Source organism: Coturnix japonica, chromosome 1 (genome assembly GCF_001577835.2).
Source record: "Coturnix japonica isolate 7356 chromosome 1, Coturnix japonica 2.1, whole genome shotgun sequence".
NCBI classification, from domain to species: Eukaryota; Metazoa; Chordata; class Aves; order Galliformes; family Phasianidae; genus Coturnix; species Coturnix japonica.
Window position 1 is genome coordinate 170722725 of NC_029516.1, and position 22651 is coordinate 170745375.

The 22651-nt window shown below is 36.6% G+C and overlaps 1 long non-coding RNA gene across 1 annotated transcript in view; it reads left to right on the forward strand.

Annotated features, from left to right (window-relative positions):
* The window catches only part of LOC107308483, a 71242-nt gene that overhangs the window by 36045 nt on the left and 12546 nt on the right, over positions 1–22651 (forward strand). Inside the window, exon 2 of the long non-coding RNA XR_001552817.2 lies at positions 19892–19962. This is a non-coding gene — a long non-coding RNA (uncharacterized LOC107308483). The remainder of the gene's footprint in view (positions 1–19891; positions 19963–22651) is intronic.

Sequence of the window (22651 nt, forward strand, 5' to 3'; positions counted from 1 at the left end):
AACTGATAGAATCTTACAATGGCTTGACCTGAAAAAGACCTTAAAGATAATCTAGTTCCAACTCTGCTATAGGGTGGAACTAGATGATTTTTGATATCCCTTTCAACCGAAGCCATACATTACTGAACATATAACCCTGACCTCGCCTAGTTTTCACAACTTCTAACTTGTGGTCTGAGAATTAACATGACCTTTTGCTCTGACCTTGTACTACATACTGAATTTCTCAGGCTTGACTGAAGGCAGGAATAGAAACAATCTCTACCTCCAGGTTAAACAGTTCCATTCCATTTTCTCCTTGGCTTCAAATATGTCCTCAAGGTCAGCATTTGCTATCAGGCTTGCAAAAGATGGGTCAGCTAAACACTTCACTTGATGAAAACATTTGTTAAGAAGATTACAGTTGAGCAGCTAGTGAAAATATTTTCACTAAGTTAATGTCATTCTCCACTTTTGTACACTCTTTCTTATTACTAGATTCCATTTTGAATTAATTAAAATGATCCAAAAGTACTTTTTTTTTTTTTGACTCCTGTTCATGTCAAGAGTGTTCAGAATGCTCTATTCTATTCTTATTTTTATTATTACTATTATTACTATTATTGTGCATAAGACCCTTCAATAACTTTGATATAAAGCTCAGAACAAAAGATATGGAAAATACTGGGCTATGGTGCCCCGCCTCTGTGTTTCATTAGGGAGTGAGAAGGGGGAAATCATATTTCTAAACTCTAAAGATCACGTCTGTTCACTCTAGAAGCTCAGTTAATTTGCTTTTTCCCAAATGCTTTCAGTTTTTAATTGCCTCCAGTGCTTGTTTCTATTATCAGAGATCATTCTTTGCAGAACTTTTGCATTTAAGATGCTTCCTTTCGATGGTCTGTCTTTGTTGTGCAATTGCTTCAAAGCTGTTTATTGTCGACTGATGGAAGAATAGCAAATTTGGTGTTCCAGAGAGAAGCAAAATTAAAACAAAAACTTCAGCGTACAGAAATCAAAGTCAGTGAAAATGAATTCATTTAAAAGTTATGGTTTGATGGAGAACATTAGGAACTAAATGGAAAAATCACTTAATACAGAGAAACACCTTTCTTTGGGAGTACCTGGTATCTGTTAGAAAAACCAGGTACTGCTAATACTGACCTCGTTCTGCTTCCATTACATATTAAGAAAGATTCTTTATTGTTCGTATACTTAGCCTAAGACTTACATCTACTCTGAATTCCTACTTTACATCTACTGTAACTTTTATTCATTATATTTATTTCCATATTTAATGGAAAGTAGCTCAAATATCCAGTATAATTATTTAACTAAGATAAGGTACACAAGGATTTTGAATTTGGCTTTCCAGGGTTCCTTTCCCACTTCCAGTGACATTACTGGAAATGTAAAATATATAATATGTATTTCTGTTGTAGTAATACTTTTTTTTCCCTTTCTTTGATTTGGAACACAGATGTCCATAAAGTCTTTTCTTGGAGTTGTCTGCTGAGAATATCCTAACTCATTTCTGCAAATTATAAGCCTACCAGCAAGAATATGAGATATGAATTTATGCAAATAATATTGCAAAACTGTTCTACTATCAAGCAAACATTATATGAGAATGCAAAGGATTCTTTGCATTCTTTTATATGCAAAGGATTCTTCTGCTCTTTTATATCCCATAGGACAAAGTAGGCTTCTGTTGTTAGATGTTTATTCAGCTTGCAAGAACTAAAATTTATAGAACTACTTTATAGTCAATGGGGAAAAAAATAAGCAATTCTAGAAAGTGTTTTCACTTACCAAAACAAGAATGTGTAAAATGGTTCAAGTGAATCATGTTTTTATAGCATTTTGATTCTCTCCTGGAGGATCCCAGAGTGACTATCTCCAGTGGACAGATCTACGTTACCAGTTGCTAAAGATACTGAGGTAAATCTCACTGACGAATTATGACCTTGAGGAGAAGACTGCTAATTCAGTAACACAAATATTTCTCCTGAGTTTTAAAATTCAGCTTAATTCACTTCTGTCTGAGTGGGATGTTCCTGTACAATGCAGAGCTAATCATGATTTTGGGTGAGATCCTGTAAAGGACTTCGACATGCTAATTGGAAATCATTTGAGTTGGAAGGGATCTTAAAAGTCACCTAGTCCAAATTTCCTGCATTTAACAGGGAAAATGGTTATACTTTTTATGTTAAGAATTCATTAGACAAACAAGGAAATTTCTAAATAATAATTCAGGAATATTCTTTCTTCTAGAGTTTAGAAAAGCTACCTCTGTATAAGTGGTTTTGCTTGTCTATTCAGTATGAAACTCAGCCAGTCAAAACTATCTTTATTGAAATTTATTGTAAATTTTCTTAGTGATGAGATTTTGTTTACTGTACTGTACACTTTCTGTAAAGGCACCCTTTCTACATGTCAATCTTTTGCTGAAATAACTCCTTTGAAATACTAATGAATCAATCTGCTAATGTTTACCTAAGAACTTCATATTTCTGAGTTATAGAAAAAGATTTACTTTAAGCCAAGGAAAGTTGTAGCCATTGAACATGGTTAGATCACATGCAATATTTAACATATCATCTACAATACTGTGCTTCCCCTGATAAAGGACACTCTAACCCTTTCTTAATGAAGGAAATTCTTTACATCAAAAGTTTGGAGAAGCCATTTAATAAACCTAATGATACTCCTAATAGAAAATGGGGTGCCCTTAAAAAGATAGCTAGAGAGCATTTGATTTCCCTGACTGCTAATAATTTTTTAAAAATATCAGTCTAGTTAGTGATGCCATACTGATTGATATATCTACTCTAGATAAGATTCATAAAAGCACTAAGATCCTCAAGGATTTATAAGAAATTAAATTGTGCTACGCGTAAATTAAACACTTTACTCTCTGGAAAATAAAATCTCTCAGATGGGATGCTAAAATAATCCAATTATGAAAGGCAGGCAGAATTACCTGCTTTTTTAAATTAAAAACAAGAAAAAATGTATGATCTCAGAATAAATTCCATAAAAGATAAATTTGGAAATGAGAAATTGAAGACACGCTGATGATGAGCTGAAGACTGCCAGTAATATCTTTTGTACCTCCTAGTGAAAAAAAAAATCTAAGTAAGACATTTTAAGCAAATACACAAGTGAATAAAGTGCTTGTGACAGATAATTTTGTACTGTCATGACAGCTCCTAAATGTACCTATTGACAAACTTACCCACTGCCTTTGTTAAATATGGAAAATTTAATTCTACCTCGAATTTCAAGTTAGATCATATAAACTAAGGTGACTGAAGACAGGGCTGAATGGGAAGTAAAATATGCTGAGATGGTGTCTGCTTTGTCTGACTTACTTCTCCAGTGTTTCTTAGAGAGGGGACGAAAACCAACAGCTGATCTGAACTCTCACTTTTCAGATTCGGTGTTGACCCTTTCTGACAGCATCAACAAAGCAAGCCTTGATTCATTACTGAGGGCTTGTGGTGACTCCAAGAATTTTCATCTGGATTGCAATAATGAAATGTATGTTCTATTAAAGTCCAAATAAACAGAAATAAATAGATATCAAGGCTTGTTTCCTGTCACCTCAAATCTCCTGTACAAGTGTTATCTAAAAGTCTTACTTTTGGGCTAAATGTTTTCTTTCCTGGATTGTAAACACCATTTAAATAAACTAAACCAGTCCAGACAAAAAGCCTAGTAACACTACCAAAGCACTTAATCTTCTCCATTGTATTAAACAACAAATGCTATAGTGGAAATAACATGGTGAAAGAAAAGTACTGGGATGGATGTGTTTACAACTATTGAATAGTAGCAGTTAAAATATCTCCTTCTAGGCATCCAGTTATTCTTGGACATGCTCCTGCTATATTGAAAGGCAGCAGTGAAATCACCAAGTCTGCTTTTGGCTAACATTCTTTCTTGTCTAATTAAAAAATAAGTTTCCTGTGGTCTGGTCAATCTCAAGTTAGCAGAAGACTGTGCAGTGTTTCACACTGATGAGACCTCATAGAGAAAATTATGTTTGAATTTAAGACTTTACATAGATACGAATATATGTATATATATATGTGTGTATGCGTAGACCCATCTGATTTAGCAACCCTGAAATGGTAGTGTGTTTGAAATTGATGATTTTTAGCTTTGCTTCCAACCTAAAACATTGTATGAATCTATACTTCTATGATATACATATAGCTATATGATAATATATATATATGTGTGTATATATATATTGTTCACATGGAATAAGGATGAACATAGATGATGTGTGTATTTTGTTAGTCCTGGTAAGGTACAAACACTATTAAATATAGTTTCTTGTCTTTCTTTTTACTGTAAACTATATAACATAGGTCCTTTGAACCACAATTTCACCCTCTGTGGACAGCTTTCCTAATTCCTGGTTCATCTCTTCCTTAGAATGATGAGAAGTAATCTCTCAGTCCATGTATTCTTCACTCTTTTCAAAAATACAGAAAATACAGTTTAAAACATACCCTTGAGCAACCTTTAAAAAGGATAGAAATATTCTTGTTCAGAAGTATATAAAGGTTCCAGTGCTTCCATCTTTTTCCTTTCCAATATTCTACTTACAGTTTTATTACAGCTGCCATGTTTATCAGTATGCATATGCTTCAGATTTTCATGGTAATGCTTGGATTCATCAACTTTAATCACTTCACTTTAACTTCAGAGGATTTATGCACACTCATGAATGAACTGGTGGGTTTTGTGTATCAGCTTTATTCTTCTTACTATCATCCCAATTCACAAGGAAAACTTGCAGAGGTCTAAGAGAAGCCAGGTGCACTCATGCATATAAACAGTGCAAATTTCTTATGCTCTTACAAGCTATGAAACCTTCAGGCTTGCCCTTGGATTTAATGCACTGTCAATACAATAACGCTTGTGAATTTTTTTTATACTTCTGCAGAGGTCACTCAGGAATAACCAGGTCCTGTACTGGAAAGGTGAATGCAAAATTTCTTTGCAGAGTCATTTACTAAATGTATACCTAAGAATAACAAATAAAAATAATGCCTTTAGAAGTAGAAGTTCCTCTAACATAATCACTTGAAACTTAGAAAAGTGCTTGTAAACACGGCCTAACCACTTGTAATATATGTTAATTAAAATGGATGTGCTTTTCATTATGTCTATCTAACATTTATGGACATTTACAGACATAAATTCAGTATCACAACAAAGTGTGTATCATAAAAACTGTTGAATTTCATTATTACTGCTTATATTACAATAATGTGCTTTGTGAGAGTGTAGATCAGAGCCCAGTAGTATCACATGCTTTGAAAATGATGATATGGGTAATATCTTGATAGACAGATGGTTCAGTTGTTCACTGTATTAATACACTCACTGCTCATCTCTGTCTTTTCTGTTGTTTTCCTTTCTGCCTCAGAACTGATGTAAGAGATCTAGGGGAAGTTCAGATCAAGATTATGTGTATGTTGGATGGAGTTGTGGATTGGCTTTCACTGGTGGACGACCTAAGCTGGTCAGGCCAGGAAAAGAGTTTTCTCAGCAGTTCTCCACATATCTTTGACCTCTAAACCACAGACGACATTTAAATTCTTCACACAGTAGGTGGTCATGAATTGGAATTCTGTACTGTGAGATATTTGGGACATTAAAAGTTAATGTGGGTTTGCTGACATATTGGATGTAGTCCTGGAAGAGAAACACATGCAGGATGCAAATATGAGGAGATCAGTCACTGAGACAGAAATCTTTGGGAAAATATTCTGAGGAAATGTTACCACAAGTTTCCTCTGTCCATACTATTCTGTTGTGAGCAGTGGAAAAAATAAGATATTAAAAGAGGTGGTCTTTTGTTGTGATAGTATAATAGGTCTCACCTATATGATGCAAGGACTGGTTTAGACTGGATGCCTCACCTGCACATGAATAAAATTAGATGTGACAGTTTTTCTTGTAGTCATACATTCAGCACAATGGATATTAAGGGCTACGCATTATTCAGCTTTATTCAAATAAACACCTGCAATAGAGGTAATATAGAGAAAAGGATAAAAAATGTATTCAGTTTCTACTTGTCCACTTGACAATAGCAACCCCAACAAGTTGCCATGAATAAATTCAGGTGCTTTACTTTACTTCACATTAAAGACTCTGAGCTACCTCACACTTTCTTTGTACAGAGAGCCACATGGCTTGTTCCAGGATAAAAGAGTGATTTCAGGAAGCTGTTGTATGTATAAATCCACACCTTGCCTCATTTCATAAGCTATGCATACCATCCTAGCTAAGAGAGAGCTTTCCCATTCATAGGAAGAAAAATGATACATTTAAGTTATTCTGAAGACTTCAGAGGAAACTTTTTGAATTTCCTTCCTAACCTGCAGTTTGAAATATTACATATTCGATTATGTACTGGAATCTATAATACATATTTCCCAACCTGAAATGGAGAGGAAGCAATCTGAATTTATATCCTGATCAGGCACACATATTAGGGAAAGCACTCTGAATAAATCATGAGAGTTTTCCAGATTGCATTTTATGACGGCCCTGTTACTGTGTTTGTAATGTTTGGTTACTGTAATCAAAGTTCTGTTAATATTCATAATAAGGTAAAAAATGAGCCATAAATGAACTTGGACCAGAATAATTCTTTTCCCACTCTGAGATAAAACCTTTAAAAGCAATGATTTAACCAGTTAATGTACAAATCTCTTGTAATAGGACAATTGTTAAAAGTAACATACAAAGTGGAATTTCTTGTTTTAAAGTAAGACATGCTACATGAGCTGCATGTCCCATAAGGGATCTTAGACGATAAATGTTAATTAATTTGACTGTAGGCAAACTAATTGTCTATTATTTTAGTTTGGGGCTGTTTTGCTTTAAAAACAACAACAGCAGCAACAACAAAACTAGCAAATAATGATTTGGAAGAAATACAGCGACTCATTTTCACTGAGAACACAGAGTTCCCTCTGACAGCGGCTATTAAAAAGATTTAATGAAATCACCAGGACTTGTTTGAAGCTGGTCTAGGTACATTTTTATACTCAATCTGCACATCAATATTAATTTCTTAACACAGATGGAGGTTTTATTGGTACCCAAGGAAGTAGAAAAACAGATTACTGAAATTTCAAGTTACAGACAGAGCACAAAGCCAGTGGAGTCAAGTGTGAAATTAGAGCTATGAAACAACAGGAATATGAAAATGCAGTAAATAAATATATAAAATAAGGAAGCCAATTGTAAGCATCTTACTTTCCACCTCAGCAAAAATTTATTTCAGTGACACCCATCTGCTTTGCCACATTAAAGGTCTGCCAGTCATATCATTACAGATTTTCTGCAATGTGTTGATTAAAACTGATTTCACATAAGAATCAACACTGCACAATTCCCAAGATTTTTGACAACTTTTGTTTAACATAAAATCTGAGGTCTGTTCCATCAAGCATTGCAATGGATTGCCAAGAATGGTGTCGGAATACGCATCCTGGGAGCTATTGGTAATAGGTGAACATTTGGACTGGATGATCTTTTAGGTCTTTTCCATCCTTGGTGAGTCTGTGATCCCTCTGGGTTTAGAAGAGATGTCTAAATGGCACATGATTTAGTGAAATATACTGAAAGTGATAAGAAAGACTCTGCTCTGTTGTAAGTAGTAGTAATATCATTAAGTAGTTTATAACAACCTGAAAAAACCTAAAGAGGAAAAAGAGGACAAATAACAAGTTTCTTCAAAATTTATCTGCATCAACCAACCAGCCATTCAGTCAATAGAAGGGAAACAATATAGGTTGAAATAAATCAGAAATTTGGTGTTGTTTTTACATGAAATGTTGTGGAGAAATATTGCTTGATTAAAACCTGTTTTCATAAAATAATTTATACTAACAGTGTCCTCTTGTAGTAGATGGACCAAAATGCCCAAGAGGTTTGTGAAGTATTCCTAAAAGGCAAAGATGGTAAAAACTCTCACCTACAACAGCTATTCCACTCAAGGTGTCAGACATAGTAAAGTCTGTGGACAAGCAAACGTGGTGATGTTCCATGCGATGATATTTACAAATGCAATAAGTCTAGGATATCACCACATATAGCCAAAAAATCTTGTGTAGGAAAAAAATACAAGGCAGCAAATAGTATTATTATGTATTAGTGGGAAGGATCTTGTGACTGAGTAAGCTTCCAGATAGAACTATTTATGCAAGGCAAAATAGGAAAAAATAAAAACAACAACAATAAGAGAAAGTTCAAAATGCAATTGTAGAGAGGATCACACAGCAGCAGTTATGCTGGCATTGCCTGTGGCAAGTGAACAATCCTGATCCTGAATCCTAACTTCTTGAAAGTCAGATTGATGGACATGAAGGAGTTTGGTGGCAGTTCCTTTTCCCATGTTTCCCATTCTCCCTCTGCTCCAATTTTGTGTATATGCTTTGAGATACTGTGGCCCTGTTTACAATTATATCTGCTGAGTGAATCTGTTTTTTTGAGAATGTTTTTCCTTGAGTTTCATTGTGTCAGTAAGATCTGAGAATCAGCTGTAAAATGAAATTCTCTATCATTTGAGGTACGACTCTTTGTGTCTTCTTTCACGAGGACTCTCTAATTAATATTGTCTTTAAAAACAAATTACTTTTAAAGATTTAATTAACACAGAGTACTGACATTTTTAGGTTTAAGCTAAACCCGTTTCATCATTAAATACTTTCATCCTTCTTTGTTCTTTCTCTCTTTTTGCAGTTTCTACTTGACAATAGCATTGGTTTGCTTCTTCAGTTTAATAAAGGCAATCTATAGCAGATGAAGTTCCATGTGCTCCTCTAAGTATGTTTTATGTGTAAAGAAAGTACATTAAATTTCGTAATCACATTTGATTTTATTTTTTACTTTTAATTATTTTTTTCAATTTTCTGTGCTTTTTTTTTTTTCTTTTTTTTTCTCTTCTGCTAAACCTCCTCCTAGATTCTCCCTCGTCTTCAGACTCATTCTAACACTTCTTTTCTAGCTTTCTAGAGAAAAAAAGTTTTTGGTTTAGCACTGTTCTCACAAATTCAGCAACTTTCAATGGTCATTAAGATTTCAAAGTCGATCAGATCAGCCTCAATATGCCAAAGTCAGCTACAAAGGGCTAAAAAGATGGTGAAGGGTCTGGAGGGCAGTGTGAAGAGCAGATGAGTTCCCCTGGTGTGCTCAGCCCAGAGGAGAGGAGCTGAAGGGAGGTTTCATGGATGCTGCATCTCCTCACAGGGAGTGGAAGGGCAGCACTGAGCTCTCCTCTCTGTGGCATCGACAGAGCCAAGGGAAGGGCTTGGAGCTGTCAGGGGAGGGGCAGATGGCGGTGAGGGAAAGGGTCTGCACCAGAGGGCAGTGGGCATAGAACAGCCTGCACAGGGCAGTGGGCACCATCTTGAGCTTCCAGTGTAAAAGAATTGTCAGGACAATGCTCTCAGAAATAGGGTTTAGATTTTGGGTGGTCTTATGTGGAGCCTGTGGTTGGAGGCGATGATCTTTAGGCCTCCAGGGATGGAGCATACACAACCTCCTTGGGGAACTGTGGGAATACAAGAAAAGCTGTTCAGAGCAGCAGCTGTGGAGCAAGATAAACAGCATGAGAACCAAGGGCACCTCTGGAAGGAGAAGAAAGGACTCAAACTCTGATTGGATATGTGCCTGCATGGACAGTTGAAAAGTGTTTGTAGAATGCTTTGTTGACATGTAAAGGTGGTTGGGAAAGTTGTAAGGGCAGATGGGAAAGTTATAAAACAAAAACTTGTGAACGTATATAAGGGATGTGAGAACTTGTAATAAACAATTTGGATCATTCACATCTGAGTCCGTGCCTTAAACACTGCAGGCAACCTGTTCCAGTGCATCATCACCCTCTGTGTGAAAAACTTCCTCCTAATTTCTAACTTAAACCTCCCCTGTCTCAGTTTCAAACCATCATCCTTCTTGTCCTATCACTATCCACCCCTGTAAAGAGCCATTCCCTCTCCTGTTTATATGCTCCCTTCAAGTACTGGGAGGCCGCAATGAGATCTCCCCAGAGCTTTCTCTTCTCCAAGCTAAACAAGCCCAGTTCCCTCAACCTTTCCTCGTAGGAGAGGTGCTCCAGCCCTCTGATCATCTTAGTGGCCCTCCTCTGGACATGCTCCAAGAGCTCCATGTCTTTCTGGGTCTGGGGGTCCCAGGACTGGATGCAGTAGGGACCTCACAAGAGCTGAATAGAGGGGGACTTTTTCCCCTGAAAGCTTTCATTAGATAATTAAAAACTATTTCCCAACGATTTCCCAACTATTAAAAACTATTTTCCAAGTGCTATTTCTCCCAAGTGATATTTCTGTACTTCTATCTCTGATGTTGCTCTCATTTTTATTCTTAGCCTGAGTAAACTTGCCACTCATCTCATACACCACAGCACCCTATCACACACTGACACCATTCTTCTCTTCCACAGGTATTTTTCATTTTGAACTGTGACATATTCTGCTTCCTTTGGCCAGGTTGCTGTGGTCTGTTCCCTCCACATGGCTCCCTTCCAACCAGGCATTTTCGTTCTCTCTCTGCATTGCATTCCATTAGAAATAAGCTGGGCATTAGTTTCTGTCCTCTGACAAGCTTCTTCTGCTTATTACTTTGTCTCCGACCTTTTGCTTGACCGTATTTGTTCTGAACTAGTGATTGACATCATTTGGAGCCTTTCCCCAAGCAGCTTTGCTGTCCTTACTCCTAAGATGCATTTCTCCAGGGTGAAATCTTTCTCTCAGCTGTCTCTCCAGTCATGTAAGGTCAGACATCCTACAGCCCAACCTGTCAATTAATGGAGCATCTCTAATGTTTCCAAATTTAAATCTAGAAGTTGGAGTTTCAATTTCCTTCATTTACTTTTGGTCTTGGAATGAAACTAACTAGTCATATCTCTTTAAAATCTTACATCGTTAGCCATAAGAGGCACTGGATACTCCTCATTTTTGCCGATCACCAACCAATTCATTTTTGTTGCTTTGCACCCATGATTATTGAGGGCTCATATTTGAAAATAGAAGTAGGTAGTGCTTCTTGGAATCTATCTATCTGAGCAGTTTTAGTTTGCTGCATTTGTCAGTTCTCATTTTTTTTCCCATTCAGCCTCATTAAGTGGACATTGCCACGACATTTATAAATGGTGTGGCTGTAAAGTGAAAAGGCACCACATTTTTAAACACATTAGTTACTTCTTAAAACAATTTTTTTAAGACATTCATACTCACCATGGTACATACCAGCTATGTTCACACTACCAAACACTTATTTTCTGCAACTTCTGTTCTTGCCCCAGCTTGCACTTGGGTGATAACATGGAAATAGTTCAAAAAGTAAAGCATTTCGTATGAAGGATTTGCTCTGCATTCAAATATTCTTTCTGTTATTAGAAAATCATTCAATTCAGAATTTCATTTTAGTCAGTGTCATTTCATTACAGTTAATCACATCCCACATTGCTACTAAATTATTCTGTCACTCTTAATTTTCAGCACATTTCATTGTTGTTATTTAGGATATGTGCTGTGTAGTGGCAGTGCCATGCAGTTTTCACAAGGTAGGTCAGGTACTGGGGAGCAAACCTAATGTCTTAATAAAACACTCTGATGCAAGTATCATCCTTAATAAATTCATTCAGGCTCTTACGGAAATGGATCAACACATACTTTATAGCCCATATTACGGAAATGAAGATATGAGATGAGGAATAATGGCCTAAAAGTTGAATATTGGAAGCTCCATACAAAGATGTGGAAGAACCTTATGATAATGCTGAGAGAGCAATGAAACAGCTGGCCCAGAGAGATTGTGGAGTCTCCCTCTACGGAGATTATTCAAGACCCGTCTGTTCACCTGTGCAACCTACTATAGAATGCCAGCTTTGGCAGGAGAGTTGGACTTGATGATCTTTCCAAACTCTGCAACTCTCAAAGAAAGATGCTGATGTGGGCTTACATGTCGGGCATAATATACAAATAACAGCAGACTAATTTTGGGGTGCGTAAGATTTTCATTTGAATTTGGGGTGAAGGGAGGATGTTATTGGATGTTGCTGTATGGAACTAAAAGGAACTGGAAGAAGCAGGACTTATAGGCTCTGTCAGTGCCTTTCTTCAAGCAAATCATCATTTGAGTTCTATTTCTGGCTTAACCACTCACCTTACACATCACTTTTCACAACATATTTCACCTTTCTGTGACAGTTATTCTCCTATCCTTGGTCTGTCCTGTCCACATAGACTGTAAACTATGCAGGACATTATAAATTTACACTGTAAATAATGAAATTCGGTGTTCAGCCTGTCTGCCAGTTGTAGTCTTTTCATTCAGTGCATGCAGAAGTAAAGCATGCTGTCTTCTTTGCTGTGTTTCAATGCAGTAGTATTAAAAATAAGTCACAGTTGCACGTAACATTAATTGTGAATGTTGTAATTAGAAATTACATGTTCTGTTTGTACTAAAAGCCATGAATGTTGTGATAAGATAGGTTGTGTTCATGTGTTCCCGCAAATGTTTTTGAACACAGATATATTAATTTTCTAAATAGGTCAAATCTGTACATCCATTTGAAGTGATTTTGATAAGAATTCCACCCTGCTCAGTGTGTCGCACCTAAGCAGAAAGAGGCAGTGCCTCATGGTACTGAAAACGATATGCAAACAAGAAGCAACAGCTAATCCAGGTAGACCTGTCCTAGGACTACCTTCTAGGAAAGAAGTACATGATTATTGATCAAAAGCATCTTCCAGCTTCAGTGTACCACATTTACAACCTGGGCAACCCTGTTCACAGCAGGAGCTTGGAGCTCAATGACCTTTTAGGTCCCTTCCAACCTAAGACATACTATGATTTTATTATTGTATGTACAGTGGAGTGTTTCTTAAGACAAAATGAGAGCAAGGGCTGAAGAAATCTGAGTTGACAGTGTTCTTACACCTGGAAATGCTTTTTTCTCCATCACAGCCATCTCATCTTTATGACTCTCTTTCTTTCCTACAATATCATAAAATGATATTGGGTGGTCACGGACCACACGTAGAATTCTCACAGCTGCAAGGAGTGACTGTAAGTGTCCATGCCTCTGTCATTTACTGGCAATTGGCACCAAACTGCAGCAACAAGCTTCATGACTAACACTTTCAACGCTCTTTCTCATTGGTAGATAAGTGATGCATTCAGCCACCTTCCTTGTCTGTCTTGAGGAAATGGAATTTCCTTTGCATCCATGTGTAAAAAAGACTCAGGAAGGAGGTAATAAAGAGAAGAGAAACCAGCATGCTGGGTGGCCTAAAGATGTCATTGCCCCAGTGTTGGTTGTTTTGTGGCTGTGACAGTGTGCTGTCCCACACATCTTTTGTTTCCTGTTCCTGCAGTGGAAGGGGAACTGCCAATGGTTGTCTTAACTATGAGATATTAAAAACATATATTTTTGAGGTACATTACTGATATTCAGTTTCTGGATACCAAAGCCATTAAAAATTTCCATCCTAGCAAAATGTTTCCAAAAATATCCCATGATCTCAGAGAAGCTGTGGATGCCCCATGGCTGTATGGAGTCCTGGGCAGTCTGATCCGATGGGTGACAACCAGCCCACAGAAGGGAAGTTGGAACAGTATGGGCTTTAAAGTCTCTCCCAACCCAAACCGTTCTGTGATTCTAGGATTCTACAGTCTCTCTAGAGTTGACAGTATTGTCCTCCAGAGCATGGTTCAAAAGACACAGAGGACTGTGACTATTGAAATCTGAAGTTGGACAGTGATAATGCTCCTTGTGTCTGCCTTCTGCTAAGAATTATAGTTTTGAGCAAACTCTGCAGACTCAGGGACATCTGTCTTAGCTACAATTGCATTAAAGCACAAATATGGTTTTCTTTGCTGTTATAGTGTCTTAGTATGTCGTGCCCAAGTGATGCTCTGAGGGTTTGTCATTTGACACTGGTGACCTCTGTGAGGACAGAACCTATTCCGGAATTGCTCCATAAGCTATTCTTTTGATGGGCTTTCTCACTGTCAATCTTGTGGCTTTGTTTCAATCTAGCCTGAAAGTTCAGGTTATTACAAACATTGCAAGTAAGTCAGAGCATGCAGCATGAAAAATACATGTGCATGCCCCAGCGTAGTACAACAGTAAATGTATGATGTGCTCAGCAGTCTTGCAGCAAAATATTTGTTGCCTAAAAGCAAATAATGCTGAGCACTCCACTTCTCCTAGATAAACCTTGCAATTTCTCTTATGCTAAATCTTTTGCTCTTACTCTGTCATTGACACTGGCTGGCCTAATCAGCTCAGGACACATTTTAACTCCATTGCAGACAATTCAATCAGACCAATGGCAGCTCTTTTCAAGTCCACGTTTCTTGCATGACAAAGACACTAAAAAATGCACTGCAGAGCCACCATGTCAAGGAGGAAAAGCCTGGACTTGATTTCCATCAAAAGCATTCTGCCCAAGTGAATAAACAAACAAATCAAGCACTCCATATTCACAAGATGCAACCTGTGAGGGAAGATTTCATATGCTGCATAGTTTCATTCTGGTGAAGAAAACAGAAAACAATGGCAGAAGCAAAGACAAGAAGGGAGCCAAAAAGGGAAACTATTCTGCTAACAGTAATTTGCATGTCTCTGCCACTTTTATCTAAGTATTTTAATGCTTTCTGTCTGCTTTAGAAGTGTCAACATCCCCCTGTGAAGAAAATGATTTAGTGCTATTTTTACAGATTAAAACTGAGGTGAAATTCTAAAAAAAAGAGGTTGAAACTGCTGAAGAGTTACATGAGAAACTAGAAGCATACTAGGAAATCATAGTATCATAGTCTCATGCGGGTTAGAAGGGACCTTAGAGATCATCAAGTCCAACCCCTGGGCTTCGAGCCTCCTGTGTAGCAGAGCGGCACTTCTACCACTTGCGCCACAGGGGATTTGAACCTGGGCCTCTGGTGTTGCAACGCGGCATTCCTACCACTGCGCCACCGGGGCACACAATGTAAATGTAGTGAGGTGTCTTTTCTTCCATTTATTTTTCTGTTTATTATTGTTGTTGTTGTTATTGTTGTTATTGCTCTATGATTGTTTGTTTGTTTTAAATGTGCTAAACTTCACCAGAACCTATATGTGTAAAGATTCAGAAAGATTCTTTGTTCTGTCTTCTCACTGCTCTGCTGAGAGATGTTGGACTGAATCCAGTCTTCTGCATTTCATAGGCATAAGTGCTTAATCTCCCAGAGAGCCATGCATGATAGCAACATAGACACCTGATTAACATTATACATCTTACATCATACCAATTGAATCTCCTAGCTTAAGTCAAATGACATTGCATTTGCTTTGGTCAAAGTGTTTTTGTAGGATGTATTGAACATAGAATTACATAATCATGGAATCATAGAATCATAGAATTTCTTGGGTTAGAAGGGACCTCAAGGATCATGAATTTCCAGCCCCCCCCCCAACCTCCCACCCCTTCCCCGCCACAGGCAGGGCCACCAACCTCCTCAATTAATACTAGACCATCCTGCCCAGGGCCCCATCCAACCTGGCCTTGAACACTTCCAGGAACAGGGCATCCACAACCTTTCTGGGAAGCCTGTTCCACCACCTCACCACTCTCATGCTAAAGAACTTCCCCCTGATATCCAACCTAAATCTTCTTCCTCCCTTCAATTTCAAAACACAGATTAGTTCACAGGTGAGTTAAAAGGTGTTTTCCTAGAGCCATCAAAACATGGTGGAGATGGATTAGGAGTGAACAGGGTAACATGTTGTTAACCTACGTGCTACAGCTGTTAGTAGAACTGTCCTATAAACAGAAGTAGAAAGGTAAGCTGGTTCACATTCATCTAGGAGTGAAGAGGGACATATGTTAAGTGATATTAATCACTGAGCAATTGATTTAGGATTTGGATTCTTACCAGAGCTATGTTTCTATTGACTCTAAGCTGGCTGATTTCATATGTGGTCTAACATAGCATGCTCTCAGGATTCACTTTACATTGTCAAACTTACTTGTGTGCAGCCATTTTTGTAGAGATAACTAGCAGTCTCCTTTCTGGTTCAGTAGGGTTATTGTATGTTGTGATGGAGACACTTTACATGATTGGTGGGGTGATACCATTTTTGTAACTACGGTTGGTTCTTCTTGTTGGTAAGTTTTACATTTTATGCAATCTCCATTCGGCAAATAAAAATCACAGACACTGTAACCTAAAACCTGAAAGCAAAGTTGATACATGACCTGTAATCCTGTATCTTTGAAGAGATTTTTCATGCAAACTCATTAGATTTTTACTTTCTTTTTAAATCAGATTGGATTTGTTGTCTTGTTTTTTAGAAGATTTCACCAAAAGAAACACACAAACTCAGCTTTATTATAAATGCTGTTCTCAAATGACCATATTCTTCTGCAATCTCATAGGGAATGAGCTCTGTATTTTAGAAGCCTTTGTGGAAAATCTGATATGTTCTTATGATACACCTGTCAAAGTAGGTTACTTTTCACAAGTATGCACTACTAATAAGTTGTTTTTATTAGCACGATCCTGATAACATCAACATTTCAAATCAGCTGGATGAGAAAATTGACATTAATAACATGCATGTTTTACATTAAAAATAAATGAATCAAAAAAGAAGTGTGGTAAAAACAGTCAGACACGTACTTGTTTTCATGGCTTGATCTCCCTTAACACAGTGGATAGTTTCCTATTCAGATTGATCAAGTGCTACACCACTTCCTAGATAGAAATAATTGTAAAACCTATCACAAAGGAGTCCTTGGCATTTCTTCTGCAGAAAATCCCAACTTTAAGGAAAAAGATTTTCCCAGTACTCTGTGCCTATTGACATGTATTTTCTTCCATTGCCTGTTAACCACTACAACTGAATAATTATTTCTAGTTCCAGTAACTGTGTTCCTCTTTGGAAAGAAGACTTTTTGAATTTTTTTATTGTTATGTTGAATTTTATTATTGTTATTAGTTTTAAATAGCATCTCAGAGGGCTTCTATGGTATCTGAGTAGCCCATACAGCTAGTCTAAATGTCTCACAGGTTTTCAGCTCATCCTGTATCAAATTTTTGCACTGCCATAGTTTGCTGCAGAGTGCTAACCAAACCCTGTCCTTTCAGCAAATATTCTTGCATGTTCTAAGAACTCAAATTGAAATGGGGGACTGATATTTTTTATGTTGAGCTCTGACATTAGGGAGCACTGGAATTACCAATGTTAATCATTCCACTCTCCAGGAAACACACCAAGCATATAGTGAAGGTAAAATGGGCTTCTTTCAGATATGAGTGACCAGGTCATGAGTGGTCTGCATAGGCAAGAGGTTTGATCGATCTCCTATATTTGTCAGTGGTGAATTCCTATTGAAATTGTACATAGGTTTTCACTGTTTTGGTACCAATTTTTCAGTGTTGTCTTGATGTCCTTTTGTCAGAAGAGGGCTTTGTGATGATATGTAAACCTTATCCTATAATTCATAAATAAACTTTATTTTAGACCTACTAGTTGCTTTTTCCAAAGACATTGTACAAAAATTCTCATAGGTCATAAGAAATGATAGTTTTGAAGCTTAAGACTCTCTGCATAAGATGTGTGTGACTGAGTACCTAAAGATCCTATTGAAGTTTTTTAAAAGTCAAGATCTTTCTTTTGAATAGAAGAAGGTATTTCATCTAGCAAGTTTTTCATTAATGAAGAATTATTTTCATTACAAAATATAAACCTAAATAATCTTGGTATCTTTTCTGACTTGCCAAATTTAAGTTGCAGTATTTCTGTACACAGATATTGACTGTAGTCAGAAATGAGGACTATGACAGTTGTTATTACTGTACAAATCTCCCTAGAAAAGTGCATAGAGGATAATATGGTTCTTTTAGAACAAACTAAGAGCATAACCAATGTCAGTACTCTGCGTGTCAAAGCAACAAATAATGTTTGGCATCTAATATAGCAATACCAATATCTTTGACACAAGCTGAATGGAGATATGTAATAGCTTTCTTGCTCCATGCTGAATGAGAAAGGTAAAAATGTTGCCTTGCCTGGATAGCTTGGGATGTTATTTACTATACTTTTCTTGGGTGGAATAAACAAACAAATTTTTGTCTTGGAAAAGAAAGATTTAAAAACTATTTGCTTGGCAACCAGTGACAGCTTTTGCAAAGCAATGAGGCTGTGAAGAAATGCTCATATTAGGACTGAAATATTCCCAAAGCAGGGAAAGAAAATGACTCAGATGAAGCAAAGCACTCTATCATACAGTATCTAAAGCCACTAACTGCTATGGAAGCAGAAATTAGTCCTTTTGTTTTGAAAATAGAACACAGCTCCCTAATAACTCCAAACATTATGACTAGTTACTACAATGCTTTATAGTTAATATTGTAATATGGTAGTGTGTCCTAGCTGTTTTTCAGGACCCTGCTGATGCCACTAGTTGTGGTTAAAGAAAAAGATCAAGAAATTTCACAGTGTGAAGCAGGAGAAAACACAGGGGTGCACAGAGACAGAGCAACATGCATAAAAACAGTGCAAATGTTTTTATACCATGTGGAGTTCTATATCATTATTTTTTGAAAGATTTTCTGGGCATCGGGGGGAAGTTGCAGCAAAGATGTAGAAAAATGTAAGAGGGTAAAAGGACAAAGACACACATAACAAATGATAGAGACAGACTTCACCTGCAGGTCTGTGCTGGAAACTGACTGCATTATCACCTGAGGAACAACAGAAAATGGACTAAAAGATGAGAAGCTTTGAATAGAATGAAAACAACTTGTGTTTGCTATGGTAGGAAACAGGAACTTATAGTCATGCAAAGGAGCTCGCTTCATCAAAGCAATTGGGTAAGAAAAATAATCTTTCTTTCAGCCTACTTAAAAGGCATGACTAGAGCAAATCTATGTCAGGGCAGAGAAAGGGGGTTGCACTGATCACAGTGATCATAGTGATCACTTGCAGAATATTTTATGTGTGATTAGGATGGGAAAGGTCAAAGTCCATAGATCACAGAACATACATAGAATCATAGAAGCACTAAAGCTGGAGAAGACCTCTAAGATAATCTAGTCCAACAGTCCACCTATTGTTGATGTTGCCCCCTAAACCACATTGCTAAGTACTATACCTACCCCTTACTTAAACACTTCCAAGTACACTAACTACACCACCTCTCTGGACAGCTTGTTGCAATGCCTAGCCACTATTTCTGAGAATAAATTCTTCCTAATGTCCAACCTGAGATGTTGCAGGAAAACACAGTTGTCTCTGGACAGATGTCTGCAACCCAGTCATGTGACTTGGTGTGTATATATGAGATGGAAAATATGACTGACAGTGTACAAAGCCCCATGCCAGAAGGAATGAGTCTGCAAGAATTCATACTGATTGAATAAAAGCACCAACACACTGAATGTACAATAAATTGTACATTACAATTCATTAATTTTCTTTTTAAAACCTTTGAGACCTGACTGAGGAATAGAAACAATATGTTGTTGGTGTGTGACTGTGTGCAACATAAGTGCTGAACATTTTAAATGAAGTATTTATGGAGAAAAATAAAAGGCTGCTTCTTTCGACTACTTAGCCAGTACTGAAGATAGGTTAACTGAAGACTGTTCTTAAACTACTTATTAAACTGAAAATTGAAACTAATCTCTGATCTTATGTTTGCACTCAGTAATCTCAACTGATTTATATGAAAATACTCTTTAGTATATTGACATGTATCTATAAAACTGCTTAAGATCATCCCATAAAATAAGAAATTATAGAAAGGGTTATGGCAGCATTAGAACAGAATGTTATTTTCTCTGAAAGTAGTACCTTTTATATCCTCAGGTTTGTTTGGTGGGATACTCTTGATGATACAAATCTGTAAATTCAGCTCCACACTCACAGCAGAGATTTTGGTAAGCTCTACTAAAAATCTGTGTTTTTCTACTTGCAGAACAGAATGTAATTATTCTATTTAATAGCCTTAAACCTCCATAGTTCACATAAAATGCTTCATCTTGAACTCTTCTGCAGAGCAGAAGTGCCTTTGACGACTTGAATGTGAGGTGTTTGTTTGTATTTTTTAATTGACAATTAAAAATGATTTTAATTGTAACTCAGGTTTGTTCTTTGTGATAAAATTCAAAAGGTTAAATCATGTCTTTGATGTCAAGGTTGAGCTCTGTCTTTGATCTGTAAATAGGGGCAGTAAAACTCAAAGAGCTTCACCTGTGTTTGTGTGTAATTACTGTACATTAATCTGAATTCAAGTCTGAAATTTACATTGCTGTATTAGCATATCAAAGGCTTTCATAGCAGGATATATTTGACTAGGAGTTAAATATTTGAGATGAGCCTTCAGTATGCCAGCAAATTCATACTACGGATGTAAGCAAAATGAAACCTTAACTAGTATACCTTCCCAAACTGTACAGAAAAAAGAGAATGCTTTGTTTTAGAAAGATAAATACTGGAAATTTTCTGAATTTGTTTTTTATGACATTGAAACTCATAAAAGGTATAAATTTGGATCTTGACAGACAATCAATAATAGTATCATATTTACAGGGCATTGGATCCAATTCTGAATATATATGTTCAAATTCAAGGCATATATACTTGGATATATAAAAATAAAGTACCTTCATTGGCTACGCTCTTTTTCTGTTTGTTTGTTTGTTTCCTTGCATAGAAATGAAAACAAAGAATGATGGATCTACTTCCAGCAACTGGTCTTTTACAGGAAGTTAATCAGTGAATGTTTTATTACTTATCTCTAATTTAATAAAATTTCTTGAGTGCTCTAGATGATGTTTTTAGAATGTCAAGAAGGATGTACTGTCCCAGTATGATCTTACTATGTTTGACTAAAATACTCATGTAGGAAGAGAGGTTGAAGTCTATGGAAAAAACTAGATCTTTGCCATCTTCTCCAGAATGACAATTCAGATCAGTAGCCTATCACAGAAAGAGGAGGTGACAGACCTGATTATGATCTGAGACAGTCATCTGTGTAAAAAACATCCTATGGAATGATGGTTCTCATCTGAGCCATCAAGATGAGAATAGTACTGACTTCCAGGCAATGTCTCCCTTTCAGTGTTGACTGTTGGGTGTTGTTAACTGCGTAATTGATTGTGAATCTAAGCAGTGAACACTTCTGTATATAAGGGGCTGAGGTCTCCACTCCAATTAGGAGTCCCATTTCCAGAGATGAATATCTAAAATTTAGATGTTTGTCACAGAGTCTGAGAGAATCCCCTGAAAGACTGGACCTAAGCTGATACTGTGATCAATTGAAAATGAATTCAGTGGATTTCAGAAAATAAATGCTTCTGGTGACTGAAAGCACATTTGCATTCAAAGTCAATGCTTTGAATAAGAGAGACGAAGTGTAAAGAAAACGTTGACTTGAAATGCTGGATTAAAGCTCAGCTTGAAATGAAGTAGGCTTCACTTCCTTTCTGCAACATGGCTTGTCATCTTTAGAAGACAAATGAATGGTCCCCACTACAGAACATTATGAAAAAACACTAATGAACATACATCATTCTGCTTGCAATCATGACAATTTTTTAGACTAGATCAAAATTTCTACAAGACTTAGTAAAATAAAAAAATCAAATGAATTTGTGCAATGTTCAAAACATTGTGTGTTTTGAAATTCTGTAATCCCGACAAACTTAAATAAAAGTGGTTTTTTTTTGTTTGTTTGTTTGTTTTTTCCCTTAAAGAATCTGTTTCATTACCTAATGTGTGGACCATTTTCCTTTTCCTCTGTGAGTTATGGCTTCTTGTGCAGCTTATTTGCAGTTCTTGTAAGTATATAGATTAGACACTCCAAGTTCTTTTTATCAGCTGTCCTGAGAGATTTTACTTTGAAGACAAAGAAAAAAAGTGAAACCTTCTGGATGAACAATCAATTTTTCACTTAGACAAACTTTAACTCCTATATACATTTTCTGAATGCTTGTTGAATACAATTAATTATGTACTTCTGCTGGGTAAAGCTTTATGCAGTAATATATAGAAAGTGCATGTGAAAATCCTATCCAAACATAATAATCAGAAATTTCATGCTTACAATATACAATAAAGTATCTTCCAGGGAAACGGAATGATTTTGCATTTCTGTTTTATACAAGTACAGGCTGAAAAAAAAAATAAATGTATGTAATTATTATTCAGTCAGTTTTTTGTGAGTGGATTTTAATTCTCTAATCTTCCACAGCAGTTTTATACTCGTTTTTCCTTACTAAAAACAACAAATGAAACAAAACAAAACCTAAATAAAACCCCACTATAAATAAAGGAGAAATTTGCTAGAAGAATTTTAAATGAGAGAGGTTAACATTACAAAGTGGACAAACAATGTTGGAGCCAACAATAGTTCCAGAATGGTCAACCAGATTTCAAAATAAAAAATCCTGCCATTTCAAAGAGGTTAAAGAATCACTTTGAGGTCACTTCAGGGATGTTAAAGGAAAATATTGGATTGGTACTTGAAGTGTATGGTCATGCAACAAAGAGAAGCAACAGATGGAGGTCTACACATCAGAGATGGAGGAGTAGTGACTTTCCATCCGTGATCACCAAAATTGTAAG